This window comes from Chlorocebus sabaeus, chromosome 10 (genome assembly GCF_047675955.1).
Source record: "Chlorocebus sabaeus isolate Y175 chromosome 10, mChlSab1.0.hap1, whole genome shotgun sequence".
Classification (NCBI taxonomy): Eukaryota; Metazoa; Chordata; class Mammalia; order Primates; family Cercopithecidae; genus Chlorocebus; species Chlorocebus sabaeus.
In genome coordinates, this window is record NC_132913.1 from 13132035 (window position 1) to 13151334 (window position 19300).

Here is a 19300-nt window from a genome sequence, read left to right on the forward strand (position 1 = left end):
ACACAGCAGCCAGGGTAAGAAGGAGAGTTCCAGGGGCACTGGGGAAAGTCAAAGCAAAACCAGGCAGAATGAGGTGACTTTTCCTACCACAAAACTCAGGACATGAGAGGAATCTAAGGCTTCCCAACTTTCTCCCTGCACTATTGGTTGGCCTGGGAGACAGAAACCCTGTTTCTCACAATCACAGATGGAAGCTAAAAAAATTAATCCACTTGGGGGAATAAACACAGTTATTTATTCCTGTTGAGAGGTAAGTAGTAGAGGCTGGTTTCTTAAAACCAATTCTGGATAAAGCAGAAGTACCTCAAAAGGCTTAGGTACCTGAGAGTAGGTGCTGGTAGCCAGAGGAGCATGAGAAGGTGCACCTCAAAGACAAACACTGCTGATATCTCTGCAGCAAGTCAACCCTGTGAGGCTATCCTGGGTGAGATCAATTAGAGGGTGCCAACCACCACCCCGTGGCAGGGCCAGATGAGTAGATAGGCCCTTTCTTCATCATCCCAATATCTGCCACCATGCCCAGTCTGAGTCATTAAAAAGATTTACAGACATCCATTCTCAGTCCAAAATAGTCAATTAATTATCTCTCCTTTTTGAAAATCTTTAAACCAATCCTTAAGACTTCAGGCCATCACTAATAGGACCAAAGACTGTCCTCACAAGGTAAACTAGAGTACTTGGGATTCTTCCTCAAATTCATTAACAGTGACTGTCACTTCCTAGAAATATCAGCTGTTTCAGCAGACAAGGTTTTGGTCCTGTCCCAGCTAGTCTTCTAAGGTTTTCAATATTACTACCTTGACAATAATAAGTAACCCCATGGCTTTTCAGTCTTGTTCTATAGCTATTTATTGAGAATCTATGATATGCCTAGAGAGAGCTACAAAAAGAATAAAGCATGTAATTTCTCCCCCCTGGAGCTGTGACTTCTGGCTGGAGAAACAAGAGTAAATGTACCAAAGAAAAACCACAGTGACCACTCTGGACAGTGAAGCAGCAAGATGAGATTGGGTCTAGTTTTGAATCACTCCCTATGCTGATGTTAACAAGGCATCTTCTTCCAGATGGCATTTGTAGCTAATTCACAACTATGGGAGGGATTTTTTTAAATGTTGTCTTTGTTAGAGAAAGATTAGAGAGAAACATATCAAAAGTTAACTAGTTGTTCCTTCAAGTGAAACAGTAAGAATGCCTTTTCTTCCTTTCCACTTTTGTGTGTTTTCCAAGTTGCTTTAACATGCAATGGGAAAGGTAGCATACATTTTATTTTTAAAAGGAAAAATAAAGGCAGTTGTCCATATGGATGCTGAGAGGCCCTAAGTTTGTAATGCAGTCAGTCAGTGTGTACTCATCAGAAATGTATTCCTTTCCATTCAATAACTGTATGACTCTAACTTCTAGTAGGATCCCAATCTTATCATGTATGGAGATTTTGAGGACATAGGGAGCATGCAATCTTTGTTCAGAGTCACACAGCTGGTAAGTAATGGAGATGACAAGGAAAGCCAGGCAGGCTAGCACTGGAAATTGCTACTGGCCATTCTGTTCTACTAGAGACTTTTTCATTAAATTGGTGAGCACAGATTTTGCTTGTAAATGTCTAAAAAGTCTTTCAAATCTTATTTGAAAGTTTTTCAAAAGGAAAAAAGAAAGGAACCCACAAAAAGGGAACCAGTTAGCCTTCAACATATTCCTCAGCCATTTCACCATGGGTGTATGTAGACTATAGGAGTATGTCCTGAGTTGACACATTCCCCCTAAACGTGAAATCGTGATATAGAAGGGCTATGAAATGTGAAAGCTGGCAGGAGCCGCCGAAGCAAACACAGGCTCCCCAGGAATCCAGGCATTAAAGTCAAGGTTTACAGTAAGTGATGAATGCCAACCAGTGTTCTGATTCCAGCATGGACTTTTGTGAAATTCATACTCCAGTGTCTTAAAATGCTTCATGCATGAAATGCACATTTCCCTTATTTTATAATTAGTTTTTAAAACACATGAACCAAGGGCTTAAACACTTCCTCTATTTTCCACAACAGCTATAAAAACGGGGATTGAGATAGTTTAATGTGGTGAAATTTTCTCACCATACTTTCTACCCCCATTCCTTCTTCCCAGACACAACAGGACATTATGGAAGGGTGAGAGGGAAAAGTAAGCCTCTTTCTTCCCAGGGCTGCGTTGTCTTGACATGGACCTGTCCACCAAGCCAGAGGCCAGATGAGTCTTTCAGGATGCAGATGTTAATTCCTATCCTACCAGTGATTTCCTATTAATGGAGCCACTCTCTGAGGTGATCTGAGGCAGAAGATTAACCCTCTCCTAGTTGAAAGACACTTATCTCCCACCTCTGGAATGCTATCTCTGGTTCTACTGAGATGTCATTGTTGATGCCGGTGTCTGTCATGTCTGAGTCTCTTGGTACTAAGATACCTGCCCAGCTCTCCTCACCTCCCACCTTACTGTTGGCAATTCATTTCATAGCCACCAGATACAAGTACATGTTCTAGAGAGCTCTAAGGCATGAAAGAAGCCTAAGGAGAGAAAGGAGAGAGAGGGAGAAAGGCTTCTTGACTGAGTTTTTAAATTGGCTTGGGAGAAGTTCGATTGCCTATTTATGAACTAATCTCTCATTTATTAAGGAGATCTATTCTCTGCTGAGAGAAACTGTGGCCAGAGATGTGAAGAAGACAGGTTAGATTCCCCAGAGTGCAATGGTTTACATGCCAGATGAAGCAGGGGACTGAGGATGTAAAGATACAAGTAATCTCCTTCATAACATAAATCGTAAATCATCCAAGTATACAATAGAATGAGCACGCTGGCTCAGATGGGACAGCAGGCCATTAAGGTTGCTGCTTTTGTTATCTTCTGCAAGATTCTCCTTCCCTTTGGAGAGCTCTCAGATTACCCCAGCCCCACAGCACTGACCTCTGGGTAGAAGTGAGACTGCTGTCAACATTTTGTTTCAAGGGTGTGGAACTATGGCCCTTCCCACAGCACAGGGGAGCTAAAATAAACTCTATAAGCAGTAGAATTTCAAAGCAAAAATTAATTCAGAGATTTAGATGGTGGCTCACAAGATGGAACTTCCTCACCTTCACTCACCAGCTCTAGCCAAATGCTAGGGTCTCCTTCTCCTCCAGTCTGTCTCATGTAGCGGCTGCTACCTAATCATTCCTCATCCTCTCGCCTCTCCCATGTCAGCAAGAGCACTTGTCAACATGCCTGCCCTGCTCAAGATTGAGATGGAACACAGCAGGAAGGGCCCATAGGCACTGAACATGCCCTCTCCTGCATCCTGCTCTGTCTCAGTGTCTGGCAGAGCCTCCACCCCCCACCCCCAGGGGGACTGGCTCTGTAAATGAAAACCTATCCAGTAGAGACCTACTAAGTCTTAATATAAAACAGATCATCCTGTTATAAGAAATATACAAGGAGCAAGGGTTATTTTTGTATGTGGCATTAGAGTGTGTTCTTTGTATTTTTCATAGGGAGTCAGAGACATTAGAATTTCCCAACTGTCAGCTTAGAAGTTTTCTTATTTAGACTTTAGGTTTGGTTCCTGTATTAACTAGATATGCAATTTTAGCAAGTCTTGTCACCTCTCAGAGTTAAAGTTTGCTCTTCAAGAAGATATGAGAGTTGGATCAGGTCATCTAGAAGGCTATCTACAGGGCTTCTTCTCTGTGAGTGAAATTCCAAAGACAGCTAGCATTTATAGTATATAAAGAAGTAATAGATTTGTTTCTTTCCCTCCGGAAGATTATAGTACTAGTGAGTTAAGATTGGGGTGCAGATTGCTCTCTAAATAAAGAAGTCTATGCTGAGGGAAAATTAACCAGGGAACAGTGCTGGAGATGAGCAATTCTAAGTGAATGGTGAGAGAAGAAAGTGCTTAAGTAAAGAGTAATGTTAGTGTTGTCTCTTTCTAGACTCTATTCTTTCATATGAGCATGTTAATATTTCTTCATTACTTATGCTATTGTCTTAATTACTATAGTTTTATATTGTCCTGATATCTGTTTGTACAAGAACTAAGTCTTTGTTGTTCTTTTTCAAGTTCATCTTGATTATTTTTGGCCGTTTGATTTCCATACATATTTTAGTATCAGCTTGCCAATTTATATTTTAAAATACTGATGAAAATATTGGAACAACTCAGGGGCTTCCAACAGGGCCAAATAGGAACAGCTCCAGGCTACAGCTCCCAGCGTGAGCGACACAGAAGACGGGTGATTTCTGCATTTCCAACTGAGGTACCGGGTTCATCTCACTGGGGCATGTCAGACAGTAGGTGCAGGACAGTGGGTATAGCCCACCCAGCGAGAGTCAAAGCAGAGCGAGGCATCACCTCACTCGGCAAGCACAAGGGGTAAGGGAATTCCCTTTCCTAGCCAAGGAAAACCGTGACACACAGCACCTGGAAAATCGGGTCACTCCCACCCTAATACTGCGCTTTTCCAAGGGTCTTAGCAAACGGCACACCAGGAGATTATATCCTGTGCCTGGCTTGGAGGGTCCCACGCCCAAGGGGCCTCCCTCATTGCTAGCACAGCAGTCTGAGATCTAACTGCAAGGCGGCAGCGAGGCTGGGGGAGGGGCATCCACCATTGCTGAGGCTTGAGTAGGTAAGCCCACTGCAGCTCAAGGAGGCCTGCCTGCCTCTGTAGACTCCACCTCTGGGGACAGGGCATAGCCAAACAAAAGGCAGCAGAAAACTCTGCAGATTTAAATGTCCCTTTCTGACAGCTTTGAAGAGAGCAGTGGTTCTCCCAGCACAGAGTTTGAGATCTGAGAACAGACAGACTGCCTCCTCAAGTGTGTCCCTGACTCCTGAGTAGCCTACCTGGGGGGCACTGCCCAGTAGAGGCAGACTGACACCTCACATGGCCGGGTACCCCTCTGAGACAAAGCTTCCAGAGGAACGATCAGGTAGCAACACTTTCTGTTCAGCAATATTCACTCTTCTGCAGCCTCCGCTTCTGATACCCAGGCAAACAAGGTCTGGAGTGGACCTCCAGCAAACTCCAACAGACCTGCAGCTGAGGTTCCTGACTGTTAGAAGGAAAACTAACAAAGAGAAAGGACATCCACACAAAAACCCCATCTGCATGTCACTATCATCAAAGACCAAAGGTAGATAAAACCACAAAGATAGGGAAAAAACAGAGCAGAAAAGCTGAAAATTCTAAAAATCAGAGCGCCACTCCCCCTCCAAAGGAACGCAGCTCCTTGCCAGCAACAGAACAAAGCTGGACGGAGAATGACTTTGACGAGTTGAGAGAAGAAGGCTTCAGATGATCAAACTTCTCTGAGCTAAAGGAGGAAGTTTGAACCCATTGCAAAGAAGCTAAAAACCTTGAAAAAATATTAGACGAATGGCTAACTAGAATAACCAATGTAGAGAAGATCTTAAATTACCTGATAGAGCTGAAAACCGTGGCACAAGAACTACATGACAAATGCATAAGCTTCAGTAACCAATTCGATCAAATGGAAGAAAGGGTATCAGTGATTGAAAATCAAATAAATTAAATGAAGTCAGAAGAGAAATGTAGAGAAAAAAGAGTAAAAAGAAATGAACAAAGCCTCCAAGAAATATGGGATTATGTGAAAAGACCAAATCTACGTCTGATTGGTGTACCTGAAAGTGATGGGGAGAAAGGAACCAAGTTGGAAAACATTTTGCAGGATATTATCCAGGATAATTTCCCAACCCAGCAAGGCAGGCCAACATTCAAATTCAGGAAATACAGAGAACACCACAAAGATACTCCTCGAGAAGAGCAACTCCAAGACACATAATTGTCAGATTCGCCAAAGTTGAAATGAAGGAAAAAATGTTAAGGGCAGCCAGAGAGAAAGGTCGAGTTACCCACAAAGGGAAGCATATCAGACTAACAGCGGATCTATCAGCAGAAACTCTACAAGCCAGAAGAGAGTAGGGGCCAATATTCAACTTTCTTAAAGAAAAGAATTTTCAACCCAGAATTTCATATCCAGCCAAACTAAGTTTCATAAGTGAAGGAGAAATAAAATCCTTTACAGACAAGCAAATGCTGAGAGATTTTGTCACCACCAGGCCTGCTCTACAAGAGCTCCTGAAGAAAGCACTAAACAGGGAAAGGAACAACCGGTACCAGCCACTGCAAAAACATGCCAAAATGTAAAGACCATCGATGCTAGGAAGAAACTGCATCAACTAATGAGCAAAATAACCAGCTAACATCATAAAGATAGGGTCAAATTCACACATAACAATATTAACCTTAAATGTAAATGGGTTAAATGCTCCAATTAAAAGACACAGACTGGCAAATTGGATAAAGAGTCAAGACCCATCAGTGTGCTATATTCAGGAGGCCCATCTCACGTGCAGAGACACACATAGGCTCAAAATAAAGGGATGGAGGAAGATCTACCAAGCAAATGGAAAACAAAAAAAGGCAGGGGTTGCAATCCTAGTCTCTGATAAAACAGACTTTAAACCAACAAAGATCAAAAGAGACAAAATAGGCCATTACATAATGGTAACGGGATCAATTCAACAAGAAGAGCTAACTCTCCTAAACATACATGCACCCAATACAGGAGCACCCAGATTCATAAAGCAAGTCCTTAGAGAATTACAAAGAGACTTAGACCCCCCAAAAATAATAATGGGAGACTTTAACACCCCACTGTCAACATTAGGCAGATCAACAAGACAGAAAGTTAACAAGGATATCCAGGAATTGAACTCAGCTCTGCACCAAGAGGACCTAATAGACATCTGCAGAACTCTCCAACCTGAATTAACAAAATACACAATCTTCTCAGCACCACATTGCACTTATTTCAAAATTGACCACATAGTTGGAAGTAAAGCACTCCTCAGCAAATGTAAAAGAACAGAAATTATAACAAACTGTCTCTCAGACCACAGTGCAATCAAATTAGAACTCAGGATTAAGAAACTCACTCAAAATGGCTCAACTACATGGAAACTGAACAACCTGCTCCTGAATGACTATTGGGTACATAACGAAATGAAGGCAGAAATAAAGATGTTCTTTGAAACCAGTGAGAACAAAGACACAACATACCAGAATCTCTGGGACACATTTAGAGAAAATTTATAGCACTAAATGCCCACAAGAGAAAGCAGGAAAGATCTAAAATTGACACCCTAACATCACAATTAAAAGAACTAGAGAAGCAAGAGCAAACACATTCAAAAGCTAGCAGAAGGCAAGAAATAACTAAGATCAGAGCAGAATTGAAGGAGACAGAGACACAAAAAAATCCTTCAAAAAAAAAAAAAAAAAAAACAATGAATCCAGGAGCTGGTTTTTTGAGAACAACAAAATTGATAGACCACTAGCAAGACTGATAAAGAAGAAAATAGAGAAGAATCAAATAGATGCAATAAAAAATGAGAAAGGGATATCACCACCGACCCCAAAGAAATACAAACTACCATCAGAGAATACTATAAACAACTCTATGTAAATAAACTAGAAAACCTAGAAGAAATGGATAAATTCCTGGACACATACACTCTCCCAAAACTAAACCAGGAAGAAGTTGAATCCTTGAATAGATCAATAACAGGCTCTGAAATTGAGGCAATAATTAATAGTCTACTAACCAAAAAAATGTCCAGGACCAGATAGATTCACAGCAAAATTCTACTAGAGGTACAAGGAGAAGCTGATACCATTCCTTCTGAAACTATTCCAATCAATAGAAAAAGAGGAAATCCTCCCTAACTCATGTTATGAGGCCAACATCATCCTGATACCAAAGCCTGGCAGAGACAAAACAAAAAAAGAGAATTTTAGACCAATATCCCTGATGAACATCGATGTGAAAATCCTCAATAAAATACTGGCAAACTGAATCCAGCAGCACATCAAAGAGTTTATCCACCATAATCAAGTGGCTTCATCCCTGGGATGCAAGCCTGGTTCAACATATGCAAATCAATAAACATAATCCAATATATAAACAGAACCAAAGACAAAAACCACATGATTATTTCAATAGATGCAGAAAAGGCCTTGACAAAATTCAACAGCCCTTCACGCTAAAAACGCTCAATAAATTTGGTATTGATGGAACATATCTCAAAATAATAAGAGCTATTTATGACAAACCCACAGCCAATATCATACTGAATGGGCAAAACCTGGAAGCATTCCCTTTGAAAACGGGCACAAGACAAGGATGCCCTCTCTCACCACTTCTATTCAACATAGTGTTGGAAGTTCTGGCCAGGGCAATCAGGCAGGAGAAAGAAATAAAGGGTGCTCAATCAGGAAATGAGGAAGTCAAATTGTCCCTGTTTGCAGATGACATGATTGTATATTTAGAAAACTACATCTTCTCAACCCCAAATCTCCTTAAGCTGATAAGTAACTTCAGCAAAGTCTCAAGATACAAAATTAATGTGCAAAAGTCACAAGCATTCCTATACACCCTTAACAGACAAACAGAGGACAAATCGTGAGTGAACTCCCATTCACAATTGCTAGAAAGAGAACAAAATACCTAGGAATCCAACTTTGAAGGGATGTGAAGGACCTCTTCAAGGAGAACTACAAACCACTGTTCAATGAAATAAAAGAGGACCCAAACAAATGGAAGAACATTCCATGCTCATGTATAGGAAGAATCAATGTCATGAAAATGGCCATACCGCCCAAGGTAATTTATAGATTTAATGCCATCCCCATTAAGCTACCAATGACTTTCTTCACAGAATTGGAAAAAACTTTAAAGTTCATGTGGAACTAAAAAAGAGCCCACATTGCCAAGACAATCCTAAGCCAAAAGAACAAAGCTGGAGGCATCACGCTACCTGACTTCAAACTATACTACAAGGCTACAGTAACCAAAACAGCATGGTACTGGTACCAAAACAGATATATAGACCAATGGAACAGAACAGAGCCCTCTATACAGGAAGGGGAACATCATGGGGTGGGGGGAGGGGGAGGGATAGCTTTAGGAGATGTACCTAATTCAAACTATACTACAAGGCTACAGTAACCAAAACAGCATGGTACTGGTACCAAAACAGATATATAGACCAATGGAACAGAACAGAGCCCTCAGAAATAATACCACACATCTACAACCATCTGATCTTTGACAAACCTGACAAAAACAAGGAATGGGGAAAGGATTCCCTATTTAATAAACGGTGCTCAGAAAATGGCTAGCCATATGTAGAAAGCTGAAACTGAATCCCTTCCTTACACTTTATACAAAAATTAATTCAAGATGGATTAGAGACTTAAATCATAGACCTAAAGCCATAAAAACCCTAGAAGAAAACCTAGGCAATACCATTCAGGACATAGGCATGGGCAAGGACTTCATGTCTAAAACACCAAAAAGCAATGGCAACAAAAGCCAAAATAGACAAATGGGATCTAATTAAACTAAAGAGCTTCTGCACAGCAAAAGAAACTACCATCAGAGTGAACAGGCAACCTACAGAATGGGAGAAAGTTTTTGCAATCTACTCATCTGACAAAGGGCTAATATCCAGAACCTATAAAGAACTCAAACAAATTTACAAGAAAAAAACAAACAACCCCATCAAAAAGTGGGCAAAGGATATGAACAGACACTTCTCAAAAGAAGACATTTATGCAGCCAACAGACACATGAAAAAATGCTTATCATCACTGGTCATCAGAGAAATGCAAATCAAAACCACAATGAGATACCATCTCACACCAGTTAGAATGGAGATCATTAAAAAGTCAGGAAACAACAGGTGCTGGAGAGGATGTGGAGAAATAGGAACACTTTTACACTGTTGGTGGTACTGTAAACTAGTTCAACCATTGTGGAAGATAGTGTGGCATTTCCTCAAGGATCTAGAACTGGAAATACCATTTGAACCAGCCATCCCACTACTGGGTATATACCCGAAGGATTACAAATCACTCTGCTATAAAGACACATGCACACGTATGTTTATTGTGGCACTATTCACAATAGCAGAGACTTGGAACCAACCCAAATGTCTATCAGTGACAGATTGGATTAAGAAAATGTGGCACATATACACCATGGAATACTATGCTGTCATAAAAAAAAAGGATGAGTTCATGTCCTTTGTAGGAACATGGATGCAGCTGGAAACCATCATTCTCAGCAAACTATCACAAGAACAGAAAACCAAACACCACATGTTCTCACTCATAGGTGGGAACTGAACAATGAGAACACTTGGATGCAGGAAGGGGAACATCACACAATGAGAACACTTGGATGCAGGAAGGGGAACATCGTGGGGTGGGAGGAGGGCGAGGGATAGCTTTAGGAGATGTACCTAATGTAAATGACGAGTTAATGGGTGCAGCACACCAATATAGCACATGTATACATATGTAACAAACCTGCACGTTGTGCACATGTACCCTAGAACTTAAAGTATAATAATACAACATAAATAAATAAAAATTTTTAAAAAGAAATTGTTGATTTGGGCTTCCTTGTATTTATTGATCAATTAAGGGAGACCTGACATCTTTACATATTGAATATTTCATTCTCTGAAACATGATATGCCCCTCTAATTATTTAGGTCTTCTCCAATTTTCCTCAGTTGTGATAGTATTTGCCTAAGAGGTATTGTGTATCATTAATCCTATTTGTTTCTATGTATTTGGTGGGTTTCTATGTTATTGTACAGGGTAGCTTTAAAAAATTTTATTTTCTAGTTGTTTGTTGATTGTATGTCAAAACGCAATTAATGTTAAAATAATGCTTTGTATCTAGCAACCTTAGTAAATTCACTTATCTTACAGTTACATAGAGATTCTCTCTTTGATTGCTACTTATAAAATCATGCCATCTGTAAATAATGATGACTTTATTTATTTGTTTTCTGTCTGCAGTGGGTTAAATGATGGCCAAAGGTGTTAAATCCTAATCCCTGGAACTTATAAATATTATCTTATTTGGAAAAAGGCTCTTGTGGATATAATTAAGCAAAAGATCTTGAACTGAGAAGACTGTCCTGTACTGTTTGGGTAGGTCCTAAATGTCATCATGAGTGTCCTTATAGGAGAGTAGCACAGGAAGATAATGGATACACAGGGGAAGCTTTGATGAGAAGATGGAGGCAAAGATGGAGGAGTGATGCAGCCACAAGCCCAGGAATGTGAGGTCAGTCATCAGAAGCTGAAGAGACAAGGAACAGATTCTCCCCTATGGCCTCCAGAGGGAGCATGCACCTGCCAGATTTAGGACTTCTAGTCTCCGAAACTGTAAAGAGAACAAATTTCTATTGTTTAAGCCACCAAGTTTGTGGTAATTTGTTATAGAAGGCATGAGAAACCAACACACCATCCTAAGGACTTTTATTTCTTTTTCTGGCTGTCTTGTGCTGGGTAAGACTTCCAAGACAATGTTAATAGTGCTGTAATAGCAGGTATCATTGTTTTGTCTCTCAATGATAAACTTTAAATATTGTAGCATTAATTATGATGTTAGTGTAATAGCAGGTATTTTGTCTTGTCTCTCAATTATGATTTTTAAAATACTTTAGTGTTAATTATGATGTTAGCTGAAAGATTTTTGTAAGAAACCTGTTAATTAAATTAGGGAAATTATTGCCTATTTTTGGTTGTGAAGAATTTTGAGGGGAACTGATGTTAAATTTGATCAAAGGATTTCCCTGTAATTATCGAGATGACATTTTTTCCCATTATTCCATTTATGTGATAATTATACTGATTAATTTTTTTAATGTTAAATAAACATTGCATTTCTGGTATAAACCCCATTTGTCCATGTTGTATTATCTTTCTATGTTTCTCTGGATTTGATTTGTTAATATTTTGTTGAGTTTTTTTGTAGGTATGTTTATGAAAGAGATTGATTGGACAGTGATTTTCCTTTCTTATAATTATCTTGGCAAGTTTATGCTGGCTTCGTAATGCTAGTGCTTTCATGTTGTTGTATGTATCAGTATTTTATTCCTTTTGTTACTGAATAATACTTTCTTGTGTACATATACCATATTTGTTTACTCATTTGTTAGTCTTTGGACATTTGGACTGGCTTCCAACATTTGGCTCTTATGAATAATGCTATTATGAATGTTTGTGTGTTTTTATGTGGGCATATTTGTTTATTTCTCTTGAGTATATACCTAGAAATGAAATTGCTGTGTCTTATGGTAACTCTATACTTAATTTTGTAAATAACTGCTAGACAGTATGCCTGAGCAGCTATACCATTTTACATTCCCACCAGCAATGTACAAATATTGTGATTTTTCCACATCCTGTCCAACACGTATTATTATCTAACCTTTTGATTCTAGCCATCCTGGTATCTGTGAAATGGTGTCTCATTGTAACTTGATTAAGTAATGATGACAAATATATCTGCAATTACCTTTTAAAGCAATTAAAAATAAGAGAAAATGTCTTTTTGTATTTTCCCTTATTTTTATGATTTCCATTGTATTTCATTTCTTTATCTAGAACGAAATTTCTTTTTAGTATCATATTTTCTCTCATCTAGTATTTCTTGTAGTGAAGGTTAGTTGGCAGTAAATTATTTCAGTTTTTGTTTGTCTGAACAAAAATCTTTCTCTTTCTTTTTGTAAAAATATTTTCACTGAATATAAAATTCTGAGTTGACAGCTTGGCTTTAAAGATGTCACACCATTGTCTTCTGGTTTGTATAGTTTTGACTACATGTCTGCTGTCATTATTTGTTGCCCTATTTGTAATGTTGTCTTTATCTTTATCTTTGTATACCTTGAAGATTTTTCATTTTGACTTTGATATTGAACAGTTTTATTATAATCAGTGTGTGAATTCTGTGTGTGTTTGTGTATGTGTGTGCACATACAGGCTTGGGATTCTCTGAACTGCTTAAATTTGTGGTTTGTTTTCTTTCATTAGAGAAAATTCTCAGCAATTATCTCTTCAAATATATATATATACCTATTTCATTTGTTTTCTCCATCTTTTCCTTCTGGGTCTCCAGTGACCCATATGTTGGACCACAGTTCTTGGAAGCTCTGTTTGTTTTTTGTCTGTCTCTTCTTTTCCCTCATTGTTACCATTTGAATAATTTATATTGGCTTATTTTCAAGATATATTTCCTCATGTGTGTTCTGTCTTCTCCAAGCCCATCAAAGAAATTCTTCATTTCTGATATTTTGTGTTTGATGCCTTCTTTAGTTCTTCACTTCTCTGCTGAATTTCCCCATTTGTTCACACATATCATTCATATTTTTCACCAGATCCTTTGACATACATTATAATAGTTATTTCAAAGTCCCTGTCTGATAGTTCCAACCTTTGCTTTATATCAAAGTGTATCCATGTCTCTTGACAATGGGATCGTGTTGGCTTTTCCTATTTTTTTCCTTGCTTGAATGTAAATCTCCCAATTTTTATTACATTCCAGACATTACATGTAAGAAGACAGCAGAGGCAGAAGTAAAAAATATTTTTGCCTAGAAATAATAATGATTCTTTTAGTATCAGGCCATTGGTGTTGGGAAATGGGGTTGAATAGGGAAGTTGAGTCAATCTGGATAGCAATTGATTTGAACTTGTGTTTCATTGTTGCAAACTGACCACAAAGTGGGCTACCCTTAATATGTGTTTGCAATGAGATCTGGGGTATGGGAAGATGTTTCTCAATGTTTTTGCACCACCCTCAGCTTTTCACAGTCTCTGCACATACACACCATGCTCTTCCCTCTTCCACAGGAATAGACTGCTATTGTTTGTTTCTCAGTGCTAAGCTAATTGTGGGCACAGAAAGATTCTTGGTTCTTCTGGTCCAGTCTTAGTTTCATATAGGCCGTGCACATCTGGGCTTCGGGGGTGGCCATCTAGGGCATTTAAACTATTTATTGCATCTGTGGGGCTTTGGACAAGAGATGATTTTCTGCCCGCTTTTCAAGTGAAAGCTTACTCTGCTCTGTATGCATACAGGATCCTAGAACAAAGAACATTTTCTACACCTCCACCAGTGGAAGACAGCATTTCTTCCACTCTTTTTTCAGATTTTGCTTGAACCCTGCAAGAGAACATTTCTACCCCTCCTCCATTGGCTTAAGTCTTTTCTTCACGTGAGAAAAGGGTTCAGGGAAGTGCATGGTGTTTCATACCTGTCTCCCACCTCACAGTACTTCCTGTACTCCTGCACCATGCAAGGAGGTCCTCTTGTCAATCTTTGTTGGGAGCACCCAGTGAAGGCTCATAAAAATATTGCTTGTGAGTGAATATTGCCTCTCGTGTCTTAGGGTTTTCAGTTATTCTAAATTGTCACTCTAGCTTACATTGTCCTTGAAGAATTTATTACATTTTTTAGCTGTTTGCTTTCCATCTGCTTTAATGGAGGGCATTTCTCTCCCTCTCATTCTCTGATGAAGTTAGAAACATTTGTGTGCCTCATCTCCTGTGGAAGACATTTTTCAGTTTTTGTAATTTAGTTCATTTGGTTGACATAAGATCTATGATGGGTCCATGGAAAGTTTGATTTTGTAAATTATCCAGTTTTTTTCTTATTGCCAGGTTGGAAGCTACTTTTTCTTCTGGATTCTTGTATTCTAAGAGTACACACATACATTATGCCAAGTTCTCTTCTAGAAAAGACTGGCAAAGCCCATCCTTTCGAAGAACTAAAGAACTTATATTCTGGTAGAGCAAGACAGACAATAAGCACATAGATAAGTAAATAAACAAGCAGAAGGTATATGATGATATATAAACTCTAATCAGGCAAAAAAGCTTTAAGAAAAAATGAAGCACAGTGCAATGATAGACAGTGACTATGAAACGTTACTTTCCAGTAAGTATTAAGATAAGACATAAGAATTAACCAACTATGCAATGATGTGTGAGAATATGGAGCACAGTAAATGGAAAGTGAAAAGTACATGAGTGAGGTGAGGTATGGTCTTTGTATTTGCAAAGAATCAACAGAGAGCTACTCTGGACGGAACATGGAGAGTGATGGAGACAGCGGCAAAAGATGAGATAGGAAAAGCCAGTGAGGGACATGATGTAAGACTTTAAAACCCACATCAAGGAGTGTGAATTTTATTTTAACGGTGCTGGGATTGACTAGAGTGGTTATAGCATGTAAACAGTATGACATAATATACAATCACTTGAATAGATACAGTCCCTCTAATCACTGGGGACTAAAGGAAGTTGGTTTCTTTCTATGACTGGAATCTCCAGTGGATCTTGGCAATGAACTCACACACTATGCAGAATTTGTAAGGTGAGAAGGATGAAGGATATTGGAGTCACAAGTCTCACTTCAGTAGTAGGGCATCTTACCATTTCTTTTTCTGTTAAAAATGCTGGTTTCTTTGTTCCACACATGAAGTGTCTACATTTCTTTTGAAGAGGAAAAAAATAACAAAATTTACCTTGTAACCTTGAATTCAGAATTCTTAGAGATCTAGATGAATTTCAGATCTCAAGAAGATTCCCTTGTAGAATTGCAACATTTCCTGATTAACTTCACAATATGGTTCCCACAAAGTTGGAGCTCAAATTTCAATGATATGTATCAAACTTTATAATGGTAAGGCACTCTTACCCTACCCCAACCTGAAGACTTCTACTGGAATGTGCATTTTCCAGGGGATTTCCCCACTTTTCTGTCCTTTGAATGAGGGGAAAAAGGCATTAGTATTTATAGATTTGATTTTCTAAACCTTTGAGATTCAAATGCCAAAACCATCTCATCTTTTAAATGCAGCTACCAGCATTAGGCGTCACTTACTAGCTATACATAGACTTCTTAGAAAATATGAGAAACAGATTTTCAGAGAAAGCATGCTTTTGAAATACCACAAGACCCACTATAGTCATTAAAGGCCAGAGAACTGAAAACTGAGGTTCCCTTAAGAGAATATCTCATTTGTCCACTTGTTCAATCTCTTATTTGTTCTTTCAGAAAGTATTTTTGAGCATCTATTGCAATCATTCTTTAATGTTCTATAGAGCACACAAAAAATAAACAACACAGTCCATGCACTCAAACAGCTCATACCGTCTAAAACAGGAGATGAAACAGGCAAAAATGGTTACAGATCTAACATAGGAGCCATTTACAAGCTGCAAAAGGCTATAGGAATGAAAAGTACTTATCTTTGGGGTCACTTACTGAAGTAAAAAGGATTAATTTTGTTTTTCTGTGAATAACATTGGAATAGGATTACTTATTGCATGGATCTTCTTAATGTAAGGGTGGCCTCCATCTTTAAAGGTGCCTCTTACGAAAGTTCAGAGGGAAACATAGTTTTTGATGGTAACGGGACTTACGTGCTTGGGTAGTGGAGACACTGGAAATGTAGGCTGAATACTTGACCTGGGCCTCAGAACTCATGCTCCAGAGACAGACTAACAATGGAAGGCTCTCCAAACTGGAGTGATAATTAAAGTCATGAGGCAGACAAACTCTTAGAAGGAGAGGGTATAAAATAAGAAAACCAAGAGCCAACCCTGGAGCTTTGGGAAATACTAATTCTTGCATATAGTTTGCAGCCAGGGCAGAGCCTGACCCATGTGGAAATCACATTCAGAGCCCTGAAGTCATTAACACCAGTCTTACCAATGGTGCTCTGGCTGAGCATGGACAAGCACTGCACAAAGCATTACTGCTCCAGTGACTCGGCTGGATGCTTATGTGATGGCTAGACATGGATTCAAAGTTATTTAACTTGACCCCTTGTGTACAAAAAGCACTTGTGTCAAAGGTGAACTGTTATTTTTATTTAGCGTAAGGCACAACCTTCACTGTAAGGACCTCTCCTTATTTTTCACTCCTAGGTAACTTTATCCTCTGTCTTCTGGGGATTCACGTAGGTAAATTGCCAAAGCACATAAACCTAAACTGCCTGAATCAAGTTTTGGTTTCTGTTCTTTCTTCAATTATAAGTAGTGATCTCAGGAGGGCCTGGGGCTCAGAAGGCAGATAGAATTTATCTAACTGCTGCCAGAATGTAATTTAAAATGAGTCCAAGAGGAAAAGAGTTTTCCCAAATATTCCCACTGTGGGACCAGGGGTGGGAGGGAGCTTGCCAGGGCCAGGCATAACGGGTGAGGAGCCTCCGTTTGTGAGGACGTTTCTGCTGACATCCATTCCAGGGACTTTATAGAAGTCGCTAACATGACTGGTTATACCTTCTATCCTTCTTCTCTTAAAAGTGGGTTCTTCCTCCAAAAGTGACTTTATCTGTTGTGTATTTAGCCTAAGTCGTGTGGGATTTTGCAATTTACAGATCCAGCATTGAGGCATGGTTGTAATGCAACTTCTTGCAAAGACAGGTTTAGTAAACGGCATCTCACAAATGCTTCCCAGATGCTATGGGATGAGCCAGGACTTGAATCCGGGCTCTGCACCTTTTCCAATGCTCTGAGAAAATTAACTCAGAGCAACTTGAAGCATTTGACACAGGACATGCAAATTGCAGATAGGAGAGTGGCTTAAAAATACGTCTTTTTTCTTTTTTTTTTCTTTTTTTTTTAAATCTAGGTCACTGATGGGGCTGGAGAGAGGAGACAGAAATTAGCAAGCCTGGAAGGATGCAGAATAACTGATGAGAGGACAGGAGAAACCAAGAGGGGAGGGGTAATGCCTAGAGAGGTTGAACAGCCATGGAGAAGGGAACTTGGAGGGTGATAAACCCTGAACATGTTCCACAGTAGCAGGGAGCTTGTATAATCCCGAGTGTGAGGCCGGGTGATGCTGTGGACCAGGTGAGAGGCTCCTCCCAGTAGTTTAACGAGAAATTTATTAAGCCAGGGCTGCTCAGAAAGGAGGAGGTGTCAACAATGGAATTTCCCACCCCTTTTTGTCTCACACCGAGACAACCCAGATGGGGAGGGAGAAAAGGGGAGGGATACTTTGATGCGCTGTTGGAAAGGAACAGAGGTCAGAAAAACCCAAGAAACCAAATAAAACCTGTGATCTAGACTTCCCTATGAGGCAGGGGTTGCCTAAATCAGTCAAAATGAAATTCAGAGTACGAAAGCGTTATAAAGGGAAAGTTTCCCTCCCCTACCCACAAAGTGTGGCAAGTGAGAAAAGGCTTTGAGGCTCCTTCTGAAGGGTTGTTCCTAGAATTCTGTAATAGAGGCACACACAATACTGCAGACCAATAGGGTTGTCCACAGGTGCAGCCCAGGCACCCATTCCTCCTGTGACAAATAGAGTAATCTGACCCTAAGAGAACCTAACAAGAAAAGGCAATACAGAGAAGGCAAATGTGACCAGCACCGACCCTAAAATTCCCTTCACCTCCCATCTTCCTCCAAATCCCACCTACCCCAAATGTGGCTTTCCTTGGTCCAGCAAAGTGTTCTTATTCATAGACTTCAAGGAAAACTCATGCCTAAGTAGTCAGTTGAGTGAAAAGAGGACAGAGAAATGGGACAATGACCTTTCATAAGTGACTGTCTTACACTATGTGCTTTATCTTTTAATTCATTAAGCCCTTATGACGGGCCTAAGATACAATATCATATTCACTTTACTAGTGAGGAAACAGGATCAGAGATTGTAACTTGCTCAAGGCCACATAGCTAGGAATTGCAGATTCAAGATTTTAACCAATGATCTTCCTAATTACTGTAAAACCTAACATGCAACTGATTGCACAGTTCTAAGCCTTGCAACCCAAAAGCAAAAGAGAACTATGTGACTAGTGCTGAAACTTCAGGGTAATCACAGATAGGCCAAGAACTTATCACTGCAGTAGACTACGAAAGGGCATTTAGTGGTTTAATCCTAGGTCATTTTCTTCTCTCTACCTGACAAATTTCTGAGTCATATTTCTTTTTATTATTATCATTATTATACTTTAACTTCTAGGGTACATATGCACAATGTGCAGGTTTGATACATAGGTGTACATGTGCCATGTTGGTTTGCTGCACCTATCAACTCATCATTTACGTTAGGTGTTTCTCCTAATGCTATCCCTCCCCCAGCCCTTTACACCATGACAAGCCCCAGTGTGTGATGTTCCCCACCCTATGACCAACTGATTTCATTGTTCAATTCCCACCTGTGAGTGAGAACATGCGGCATTTTGTCTTCTGTCCTTGTAATAGTTTGCTGAGAATGATAGTTTCCAGCTTCATCCAGGTCCCTGCAAAGGACATGAACTCATCCGTTTTTATGGTTGCATAGTATTCCGTGGTGTATATGTGCCACATTTTCTTAATCCAGTCTATCATTGATGGACATGTGGGTTAGTTCCAAGTCTTTGCTATTGTGAATAGTGCCACAATAAATATAC